A 12,613-nucleotide genomic window follows, 5' to 3' on the forward strand; every position below is an offset into this window, starting at 1 on the left:
TTATGTAAGCAGAGCCTACAGACTTTGATTGTCAATTACTTTTTAAAAGCAGATTCTGAGATATCGCATTTAAAAGGGAAATCTGAAAAAAGAAACATTCAATTGGTATATGCATTCTTTTGGTCCTGTACATGGTAAGCCAAGAAATTTGAATAAAGCAGGTGCCCTTCTAACTCACCAGTCCATTAGTACTCATATTTTCATCTCATTTCACTTGGAGCTTGAGGTCAGGGATGTTTCTGTGGTTGCATTTTTAGATTTTCCTTTTTTTTCCTGTTACATTCAATCTTCACATGACTGGGCCCCTGGATTTTTGCTTGCTTGGTTTCCGTTTAGATTTTGTATGTTTCAGTAAAACTGCAAGGGTCTTGTTCATTAAAAATTATATATTATTCAAACAACATCTAAAAATTGCTGTTACCTTCAAAAGTGTGGAATGTGTTTGGATGTTTCCAGGTATGGTTTTCAGTTAATTTAACCACACTTACCTTACGTAAAAGTGAGAACCTATTCATCATTCAGAAAACATATCATTCTAGTAAGAATTGGATAAAAAGAACACTGAAGTACAAGACAGGCATATTTGATAAACTGTAAAGAGATACAACCCCTTTTTTTTTCTGCACAAACAGAAGAGCACAAACTGAAAACCTAGACTGGGAATAAACTGCACATAAGCAAATAGCAAGATTCATGAATTAATTTGCTTAGCAACTGAAATAAGATCTACTAAATTTATCTTACTTTCTTGTTAGCCTATACTAAAGAATAGTAGAAGAATGTTCAAACAATGCATCTCTAATTCTGTAAATGTTATATGTTGAAGAGGAGCTCCACTCTTTGAAGCAATCCCCACAAGCATGTCATGTAAAACTGATGTAGGTAAACTAATTCAGTCCTGTGAACATTTATATTCTTTCACATGATGTGAGTCAGAGATAATTGTACTAAAATAATCTTGTGCTGGTACAATTTCAATCAAGGTGGCATTGAGAATAATTAATTCCAGGATGAAAAAGATGTGAAAACCATTGGAACATTTAATAGCAAATGTGACTGATACTGCTTCCACCCTGTCAAGGCTTGGGAATAAGGCCTTATAGTAGTCCTTGTAAGGGCTCAAGGTTTTCTTCAGACTTGTTTACAGATTACCCACAACTTTTGTAGTTGCTTCAGCCTGACCTCTGATTTAAGCACCTGAAAGAATGCTGCCCAAACCAGTGAGATGCACGGAATCCACAAGGTCAGGGAGAACTCTTCACTCCTGTGGATGTCAGGGACCATATTATCATAGAATGGCCAGGGTTGGAAAGGACCTTAAAGATGTAGCTCCAACCCCCCTGACATGGACAGGGGCACTAGACCAGGCTGGTTAGAGCTTCATCCAAATTGGCCTTAAGCACTTCCAGGCTGTGAGAGACCCACAGCCGTCTATGGGCAACCTGTTCAGTGCCTCACTACCTGCACAGCTGAGAAATTTTTCCTAATATCTAAACTAAGCCTACTCTCTTTCATGTTCTGCACAGAGGTAGGTATCTCCATTGTGTGCAATATTTTGCAGCAATAGGTTGACAGTAGTAAATGGACTCCTTTAAATCCTTAATATTTGACTTATGAGATACCTCTTGAGTAAATTTTGTTTAAACCCCATATTTTTCATACTGAACATGACTAGTGTCAAAATTAGCTCAATTCACAGACAGAGAAAGATTTATTGGCAGTGTATCTGTCCTCATTGTAATTTCTAGTGCAAAATCTTCATGTCTTTAGCTCATACTCTTAAAATATTTAAATTTTGCATGAAAAATTCTGAGGCAAGGCTAGGTCATCTCTATTTGTGCTTAAGAATTTAGCAATCTCTAAACACTGGGTGATACTGATGTAGTTTAGTCTGTTTTGATGTCAGCACATTTAAAACGGTGTTGAAAAACCAGAGAGGGCAAAAAGGACAGAAATTAATTAGGGACAATGGGAGAGAATGTGCTGTGGTGAGGGAATTAAGGAACTCTAATTTATAGAAAGAAACACAGATCATTTGATTACAATGTGAATTGTCTTTATGTGGAGAAGAGGGCTGGAAAGTAAAAAGGTTTTTCAATCTAGTACAGAAGCATGAAATTATATCCTAGTTAAAAATAAACTAAAATGGTTTGAGAGAGAATGACCAGGTAGGAGGGGAAACCTTGGCAGCAACAAAGGTATAAATTCTCCATCTCTTACTTTATATTTAAGAAGAAATTCATTTCCAGAACAAATCCTGTACTCAAAAAGTAACTTCTGGATTGAATGTAGGCACACTTCAGTTGCTTTTATTGCTTTTCTAGGAAAGTGTAAAAGACTGATATTTTCTAGATCATTAAAATTTCGTGGGCTTATGGCAGTTTTTGGTGTTTGGAGGTTTTAGGTGTTTTTATTTTGCTTTGGTTTTTTTGGTTTTTTTTTTTTATTCATAGAATAAAGCTAAAACCATGGGATGCCTTATATGCATACTGGGTTTTTAGGTACCTCTAGTAGACTTTATTAATATCTCAGACTGCTTAATAATCTTACATAATCTTTGAGGTTCTCCAAACTGCAAACTGCTTAAGTAAGCTTAAGTTTTGTATCTCTGTGTTGGTTACAGGTCCTACTTTTTAGAGTTAACATATAGTAAGCATTACCTTTTTCCGTCCCATATTTCTTGCAGAAAGAGATATTTAGGTGAAAAACTAAACCTCACCCTGTTGTTCATCTTTTACCCCAAACCTTAATAGATTTTTTTTTTTTTTTGTCCTGAAATTTGCCTAAAGATTGCCCAGTCTCTAACACTGTTCTTCCAGTTTGCCTAAAAGGCAAATGTAGATTATGTGCACAGCTAGCCTGAACTGGTGCTCAAACTGAGCTTTTTGGCTGCTTCATGGAAAACTCCATTCCTCCCTGGAGGTGCTTTTTCTTACCCTTCACTCATTCAGCATGTTATATGAACAGAGAAATCAGTGTGTATCTGTGGGTCTTGGCAGAGCCTTTTCTAGTGAGAGTGCCCAAAGCAGCACAGTGGCTCCTAACAATAGTTGTGATAAGCCCTATCCTCACACACAAGGACACAAGCCAGTACACTGGTACCAGAATTACATTATGACCCTGATGCTGCTGAACTGTTTGGGTAACAGGAGAGTTGGCCTTGACTGTGTCATGCAGAGGAGAGTGGTTGTAGGCTTGTGGGTGTGTTTCTCCATAATCAGTTCTCCCCTTTTGATGGGAAGAATTTCTCTGGCAGGCTCATTTTGTAGCTGAAGCTTCAGCGCAATGCAATGTTGCGAGAACGAACCTGGCTTATTTTATTCAGAAAATAAGATAGAGCATAATTTTCTGGTCTTGAGGGGTTTGTAGGTCATTCAACAGGACTAACACAACGAAACAGGAACTGCAGGATGGGCTTTGGGGGTCTAACAGAGCTCTCAATCTCTCTTTTTTTTAATCCCCCTTTTACCCTGGCACTTTGAGATCTACTACCACAGTACAGTCCCCCCTCTGAACAAAATGACCGGTATGAGCATGCCCTTTTCTTTTCCCTTTTTTGGGCATTTTGTTGGGGTATAGGACAGGAAAGTTGTAGCATGTCCCGACTCTGTAACTTGTGTGTTTTGCTAGAGCAAATGGCCAAGCAGAGCTTGAGAGCAGGCTAGGAGTCCGGGCAGGATTTAAACAGGAAAATGGGAGGTTAATGACTGAGAAAGAGGCAGAGCAGGGAGACTGGGCTGCATCAGGCTATGCATTTAGTGCAGAACTGGTAATAGTATTTGTCATTAATAATTATGTCCTTTTAGCTCAGTAAAAATTATATCAAGATCAGACACAAAAAAAACCCCAAAACAGACAACAAAGTAAGACTCAGCAGAGATGCTCTGCTAAATAAGGATTTGCTTCCAGCTATTCACTCCTGCTAAAACTGGCTATGCAGTTCCTGTAAAGGATCTATAGGTGCAGCATGAAGCATGTGTGAAGATAGGGCTAGGCTGAGAAACATGTCATTATGGCCATGGACAAAACACAGGTGTACCATATGCTGGCTGGCTTTTAGATGTTTTGATGGCTTGTGCCACCAGAAGCCCAGGTTTTCTTCTACTTTTGGCCAAATTACTCTTCCTTTGAAGTAGAAGTGGTATTGACAGGGCTGTGTTTCAGTAAATAGTCTATACATCTGTACTTAGATTTTGGGGAAGTCTAGAGAACTGTAATTAATTCTTTTGCACATTCACTTTCTTAACCCTGAAGAGTCAATAGATAAAATCGTTTTATAGCATTTTTTCCTGAAAAGCTACTACTACTACTTGTTTTATAGCATATACTGTGAGAAGCAATACCTTTTTAAATGTAAAATTTGTGAAATGTGCAGTTATTGCAGCAATATTTTTATATAAATGCCAAAATACATGTTTCTTAAATTTGTTTTTCTCAGATTTTTTTAATCAGAAACTTTTCAGATCAAAATTTACATAGAATTAGTTACCTGCAAAAATGGCACATGCCTTGTAATTGATAATTTATGAGACTGCTATATACTTAACAAGGATCTTAAGGATTAAAATTTTGTTCCCACACAGAAGTTTCATGAAGAAAAAGAACTTCTGATGGTGGAAAGCGCACTACCAACAAGGATATGGAAAAGCATGCACATTTTTCAATTCTGTTTAAATGCTTAGATATCCCTAACCTCTCCAAAATACCTTAAAAATGCTCTCGGTATTGCAATAACCACAGACTGCTGAACAACATTATTGATTAGTTTTAAGAAATCGCTGTATAGCATAATATCAGTTGACAGTTACTTGGAAAAAAATGAAGCATAGAAATATATCCAGTCACACCAGAGTGCAAGGTTTAATTCCATTAGCCACAACTGAGAGCATATTGGGACAGAGTCTGTACTGCCACGCAGCTACAGGACTCGTCTTCATCGGCACTGGGGACTGGAGGCAGAAGGGGAGAGAGAGAGAGGGTGTGGGAATTATAATGCCTCATCTGCTCAGGTCATTCAGTGCCTTGCAAGTTTAATCAGGCTTTCTTCATCCTCCATTACACTCATTAGGTCCTGTTAGGTTAGTGCTCAATGTTGATCTGTATCTTGGTCAAGACAATTGTTGCTGATTAACTGTAATTACCAGTAATGGTCCCAACCTGCTTTCAAGCAGACTGTTGCTGTCATCTTGTCCAGGCCCCTGCTCTGTGATGAGCAGTCCAAATCTGCTAACTGTTTGCTCGCTTGCTGTTTGAACCAACAAGTTGCTTCTTGTGTGGGCTCTTCCCCCCACCCCTGTACCTGCCATCTGTAAACATCCCAACTCCGACTGAGCTATGCAAAAATGTGTAGGTAAGGAAAACAGGAATGACTGGTATGGGAAGGGTGAAACAGCAGAAGCAAAGAATTAAAAATGAAATACAAAATAGGACAACTGAGGACTTAAAAGGCTATAAAGCTCAATAATTACAAAGAAATCAAGTATTTTGTGCTTTGCAGTCCAGAATAATAAATTACAAACTAGGGCCCAATCTCAAGGTGTGTCCTTGTGTGAATAATCTTCATTTGAGTCTGCTCTCCTATGTATTTTCATCAGATTATTTTTGGAATAGCTGTCATTAGGATCAGAGGGTCAGATCTTCTGTATTGCAGATATTGCTTAAGGCAATTTTAAGTTGTGGATGGTTTTCTGGTTAGCCTTGTGAAAGCCTCTATATGTTTACACTTCAGAAAGATGATAAATAATCATGAGTTAAGTCAGAATTTATAGATAATTGTGGTGCAAATGCCAAGGTCATGTAAATGTTTATGTTCCCGATTCATAGTTACAAATAATGCCTACTAAATTTCCAACAGACTGTAAGTGCAAATAATCTGGGGAATGAAAGTGAACCCTAGTTATTTATGCCTCTTTTCTGCAGGCATCAAAAGAATCATTAACTTAAAAAAGACAACAGAAAGCATTACCACAGTTTGGGCATAAGGACTGTGTGTGATGCTACTCTGGGCAGTCAGCATAATGGGCACACTTTCAAAACTCTGAGCATGTATCCATGCTCAAAAAGCCCAGATTTCCAGTGTGCACCTAATAGAGTGTTTGGGAGGCAAATTCAGTAATTATACCTAGAGGGCAGAGTCCCACAGATACTCCCTGGGGCAAAAACTCTCTTGTGTGTTTGTGGACAATCCTGTAATTACACTTCTGGTAGCAGTTCTCACGATGAGATGAGCGGTGTGGATGGCGGAAGCGTGAGCTCCCCCAGCCCGAGGTGTAACAAACTACTGTGGTCACATAACTCCCAGGCAGAATCTGGCTCCTGCCTGGCCAGCCTGCAGTGGGAATGCACAGCATGTGTTCACTGGTGTGTACCTGGCAGATCTGACACAGCCAAGAACCAGGGAGTCTGATAGAGACTGTAGCAACTCCTTTTGTGTGTACTTCCAAATTATGCTCCAGACTGTGGCCTTAGTGTGATATTCAAAAGAATAAGGCAAGAAATTTGTGAGGAGGGAGGATACAGGGAAGAAGTCCCAATGTTTATGTATTTACTCAACATGTATCTCAAAAATTCCCCTTGACAATAAAAGAAAGCCGTAAATGTTGCAAAGTTAAAGTCTTAAATATTGCATCTGTTTGTCCAGCATTAATTACATAAGAAGTGGATCTCACTCAAAGCACTGAATAAAGCAAGGAAAATTAATATTCTCAAGTAATGAAAGACTATATAGTAGTTGGGGTTTTTATAAATATGTATTTTTTATATATATATATATGTATTTTCTAACATTCAGCATTTACGATGCTACATTTAAAGAAAATAAAAATAAATTCATTCTCCTGCTTTAGCAGGTCTTACTATGGCTACAATTTTATTGAAGTTTCTAAGCCACCCAATGTTATTGATACCAGAATGCATTCAGAAGAATTGCCATTTTTAAAGACGACTGTGTGCCTACCATTGCATGTTTCTTCTTTATGTGGTAAGATGTTATGGCAGTCAATGCTGCTTTACAGCTGCTTTATGTCTCTGCAAGAGATTGGTATCTTTCAATGCAGCAAAATACAAAACCAAGTTTGTTTTAAATAAATATCTGCAAAATATTATTTTTCTCTAGTACATACAGTGGCTGTAAAAGGGATTTGACAAACTGGAATAGCACCCATTATCTGCTCAGTCCTGAGATGAGCTAGACAGCTATTTTCCACAAAGTTTTCCTTGAAACACATGCATCTCAAATTTCATCATAAAAGAATCTTTTATATCACAGTAAAGCACCTTCAATGTATAATACACATGAGGCTTATCTACATTTATGTACTCTAGTCATACTTGTATAAACAAATACACGCTGCATAAATGTGTGTGCTCCACTTCTGGGAGTATTTATGGTCCTAATGCATATATACTTTCAGAATCTGCACATTTATATACCTAAATATTTGTGCGTGACATGTATGTGTTTTACAGATGCAGACATAAAACACACTATACACTCTGCGTAGTTTAATTTTTCTGTGAGGTGTTTTAGTTCCTCATTGGAGTATTTGGGCTGTAAAATTAAGTCAATTTCTATGCAAGAAGTAATAAAATTTTAGCATAAATAAATTTAATGGACACAATATATAGTAAATATAATCACATTGTGACTGCCAAATTGCATTTCACTGAGATTGGCAAATTATTTTTTAAACACCAGCAATAGCTTTAAAGAGGATTTTTATTTATACATTTTCTGTATATATGTTGGTGTGTATATATATATAAAGGTATGTGTATATATATAGAGAGAGAGATGTTAGAGAGATTACTTTTTTTTTTTTCTAATCCCAAAATCACTAACTCTTTTTGCAGTTTTTGGAAGGAAATGGAGCCTACTGGCCAGGAAATCACATCCCAGAAAAATCACGTTCTTGTGACAATTTATCATGGAAAAAGCCATGTCTTTCAATTGAGATGTAAAGCTGTGGTCTTGCAGTTTGTGGTCAATGAAGATGCTTGGGGATTTTTTTGCTATCTCTTGCAAGAAAAGCATTATTAGCCCCTGAAGTCTTGGTTGCATTCCAATTTTAATAACTATATTTTGCCTACATGATTCCCACTGTAGCTTCAGGTGGATTGTGGAATTTTCTTCACTTCCTGTCATAAACTATTCTGTGGTGTTGCTGTGTGCTGTGTAACAGCTGCTGTGCTCCTCTGCTACTGTTCAGTGCTTCTCCCCAAACTTCTGACCCTCTTTATTTAATCTTACATCATCTTTTGCTGAGTTTATACCAGTTTTTCAAACAGCACATATTACAAACCATTGCCAAATGTGGGTCGATAAAAAAGCTTAATGTACCATTTTCCAATTGCATCTTTTAGATCTGCTTGACACTCTACGCATGGTCTATTAAGGACTTAAAAAAAACCCAATAGAAGCAAATACAGATTTTGGGGGCCCCCACCTGCTCGGGGAGTCTCATCCATTAGTGAAAAATGGGGATTAAACAGCAGTTAAATGCACTGTAGACAGGCTGAACCCATGTAGAGTCATTAGGACTCTTCTTGAACATGGAGCACGTAACTCTCTTGCAAAAGAAGCTGAGGGAGCAGAGCAAAAAGAGGGTTAGTTGATTTTAATTTTTTCTCCCCCTCCCCCATCACCACCCACCCAACAAAATAATATTTTTACTGGAATTCTGGTCAAAAGATATTTAGGATTTTTGCTCTTTTCTGTTCTAGTTTTAGGGATTGTGTTGGGGGAAAAAAGATGTTTATTATTTACACTTTTTCTCCAATAATTTATTTCTTGATTAACTTGAGGGTTTTGTACATTTTTGCTGTTTGTTCTATCTGAACTTCTTAATTCATACATGTTCTTGTTTTTATTTAATAGCCAGAGCAGTGTCTTTTTCTGTTCAGGATTGATTGACAGTGGAATATTCTGGCTAAGAGCTAGAGTCAAACCACAGACCGAGACACTGTACAGACTGTACATCCTCGGAGTCTGCCAGCAGACCATTCCTTGCAAAATATTACCAAGTCTAACTATGAATTCTGGAGTAACACTTTCTTGGCTATTTGTAAAGACAATGTGGAGTATAGTTAGTAAGTTTACATTTCTTGCCAGGAAAGCATAATCCAATGCTTGCGTTGATACATGAAAAACCTTTGCCATGATTATTTGTCGTCAGCTATTGTGCATGTAGGAACTGTGTGCTTTCATTCATCAGCATACTCTGTGCTTCTACATCCTCTGGGTCTTGCTGTTCCCAGTTTGATGAAACAGGGAAATCGCAGCACCTTCCAGCAGTGCATTCCTCACTGTGGCAGTGAGTGGGTGCTGCTTCCTAGGTGGATTCCCTCTTGCTTGTTCTTCCTTCTATAACAGCACCTGCGTGAGTTGTACCTGCACAAGACAGGATTCTAGTGATTGTCCCCTGGATAGGCAATACTCTGAAGCAAAAGCATAAAAATTAGTGGGTTCTCCCTGCAGCTGTTTTTGCAGGGGGTGGTGTGTTGGGAGAGCTGCAGCAGGGAAACGGGCTTGATTGGTACTCAGGCCAGGCCCCTGCCGTGCCTCTGGAAGGACAGGGTGGCAGCAGCTGATCAGGCACCCCTTGTTGCACAGTAGATCACAAATTGTAGGGCTTGCCTGTTTGTTTGCAAGACAATTTTATATAAAGGTTATGTCACATGAATTACCTTCCTACCTTTTTAAAGCAGAGCAGAGATAGAAAACTGTGGACTGGTAACTGTTTGTGCTAGTTGTGTTGCTTTATGTCATAAAAAATCTGCAAAATTAACTAGACCAAACTATACACAAACTGCGTACAAACTTGAATTACTTGGTAAGAACTCTCTTTATTATTATCATTATGATCATCCCTAAATAAATACTATTGAGACTGGCTTTTAGCCATCATTTTGAAGGACTTCATTACTGCTGTTTGATACTGCAAAAAAGTTGCAAGAAAATAATTTGTCATGTAAAGAAAAAAATAATTGTTTTGCAGAAAACAAGATATCAGTGAAAAAAACATATTGCCCCACTCCTTTGCACCCAACCCTACAGCTCCTGAGGTCGGTGGAGAAAATCCCATCCTCTTCCCTGGCAGTAGATGATACTTAAATATTTATCTCTGTCTGAAATGGTGGACTTCACCTTATTTCTGTCAGTTTTGCTGTGGTGGTTTTGTCTCCGCGTCTCACCGTGGTCGGGGGGGTGTAATTTTTTATATTAATCCTGTTAGTACCCTGCGCACCGCGGTGTAGCAGAGCTGCGGGCGGTGCGGCAGCCGCGCAGGCCGGCGCTGGTGTCCGCAGCCGGGCGCTGAGCCCAGGGCTGTGCCCGCTCCCCGTGCCCGCCGCCCGGCATTCCGCAAGCGGCTGCTGCCATCTCGTGCCCGGGCCGGGAATGCGCCGGGCCGGCGGCAGCGAATCGCCGCCGAGCCCCGGCCGAGCGCGGTGTCTGGGCAGCGGCCGCTGCTCCCCCGGCGCGTCTCCCCAGGGCCTCGCGGCCGGGAAAGCGGCGCCGCGCCCGGGGCCCCTCACGGGCAGCGAGGTGCGGGCGGGGAGTGCTCGCTCCCCGCTCCCGGGGCTTCGGGAGCGCGCCCGGCAAAGGGCAAAGGCTCTCCCTTCGTGCGGGGTTCTGTTAATCCGGCTTTGTTTTGGTAGCGTGGCCTTGGTTTATTTGTGCGTTGGATCGTCACGTTGTAAGATGCTTTTAGTTTTAAGAAGCTTTTCGTCGTGTGGTACCAGTCTGACACTGGGGTATTTTTAATAACAAAACCGGCTTTAAAAGCGTGGCACAAGTAGATGTCTTGTAATTTGCTTTTTAGTGCAGAGAAGTGGGGGGTTGGTTTTAATTTGATTTAGAAATTTTGCTGCCGTTTTCCCAAGCTAAATGCTGAATCAGGATGGTCCCAGCAATGACAACCATAAACCTAGCATAACCAAACAAAACAAAGGGAGTTGTTTTCCCCTTAGTCAGAGCAAATGACATACACAAAGGTAACTGAGACCTGAAGAACTTCAGCATTAGTTATGTGTACATATAGGCCCTCAGAATGTGATTCCTAAGAAATAAGTGTATTGTGCTAGTTCTTACACATATGTAGTTGATATCGCACTATCTGTTGATGAAGCTGCAAACACGTTTAACATGAAAGTGCTGCATCTTTATCTTTGCACCGACACTTTTGCCTGGCTAAGTGCCTCTGGTTGCCGTGGACAAGTTCTAAAACAACAAGAAAAGAATTTTCTCAGATCTGTGCAGTAGCAATCGTCTCTAATATCCTGCTCTCCTGGATCTCCAATGAGAAGAGAGAGAACAGTTTTACACTTGATATTTAAAGCAAAAAAAACCATTCTTCCCATCGTAAACGCTGAAGTACATTTTCTCCCTGCTATACAGTTGGATTTTGAATCTGGGAAATGTGTGACACTTTGAATAATTCGTAGCGTGGCTTTTTGAGGGTTGAGAAGCCAGTTGTAGGAGGCTCTTTTTAAGTATTCTTCTTTAAGTTTAAAATCTAGTGTGGGATGTTTTTGTGAAATTTCAGGAACAATACTCTGATCTTATTTTGATCTCTGTTCTCTCCTTTTCAGCTCAAATACTGGGGAGCTGATAAGCAAAAAAATCCAGTGGAAGGTCAAAGAAGATGATTTTGGAGAAGAGGCATCACCTGCGCTAAGTGAGGAGCAATGTTGGGGGAAGGATGAAGTGAGTCAGCATGACACAGATGCGTCCACTTGGAAACCACAGCAAGATCTTCCCACTGTACTGTGTGAGCCTCTTTAAAGGAAAATCCAGACAGGGTCTGTTTCTCTATAAATCTTTCCCTCCTTTCCATTACTAGTTGGGTATTGTTGGCGTTAAGCCACCTGATTTTACTATGATTTATTAGCTGCTATGCATTATATATGAGATTCAGGTTTACTGAAGAGTTACCCTTATGGTCAATGTTGCATACAAATCAGCTACTGTTAGAGAGGTTTATTGCATCCTTCTATGCAGCTAGGAGTTTTGTTAGGCAGTGTTAGAATCTGTGATTTGTAGAACAATACGTTAAAAAAATCCTCATCTGTATTTCATGTGGTGTATGTATTACACAGAGTTTATCATATAGTGCTGTTTGGATTATGATCATTCTGTAAAACCTGAGTACTTGGGAGTGGGAAGATGGGATGGGACAGGCTGACATTTCACAAAATTCCTAATTAGCACATAAAGTTACATAAATTGATGTTTTTTACTGAAGGAGAAAATGTTCTATTGTGTGGAAATATGACTTGCAGAAGTATCTGTGATTTACATCTTAATATGGCACATTTGGGAGACGCTGCTGCCTGAAGAAGTTGCTCTGTTATGAATAGCTCACTGCAGTTCTTTCTCACATGACTTGGTGGAAGCTCTGCAGAAGAGTTTGGCCTTTGGTCATACCCTTGTTGGTGATTATTCCAAGGATGACCAGTGTCTCTGTTTCAACACCAAGTATTGCTTTATGGCATCTTTGTTTTCTCATTTTCTGCATGCAGATTAGATGTGATCTAAGGATGAGGAAGTAAATCTAGAGGGGTGGGGGGGGAGAGAGAAGTATAAAAAGGTTGATTTTAAACTCACCATAAAATA

General features: G+C 39.6%; 1 long non-coding RNA gene across 1 annotated transcript in view; it reads left to right on the forward strand.

Moving 5' to 3' along the window:
- Positions 1-11,671, forward strand: part of LOC125325634 — a 208,643-nt gene extending 196,972 nt beyond the window's left edge. Inside the window, exon 10 of the long non-coding RNA XR_007203450.1 lies at positions 11,590-11,671. This is a non-coding gene — a long non-coding RNA (uncharacterized LOC125325634). The remainder of the gene's footprint in view (positions 1-11,589) is intronic.
- The last annotated feature ends 942 nt before the right edge of the window (positions 11,672-12,613 follow it).

The sequence above is a fragment of the Corvus hawaiiensis genome, chromosome 5 (genome assembly GCF_020740725.1).
Source record: "Corvus hawaiiensis isolate bCorHaw1 chromosome 5, bCorHaw1.pri.cur, whole genome shotgun sequence".
NCBI lineage: Eukaryota > Metazoa > Chordata > Aves > Passeriformes > Corvidae > Corvus > Corvus hawaiiensis.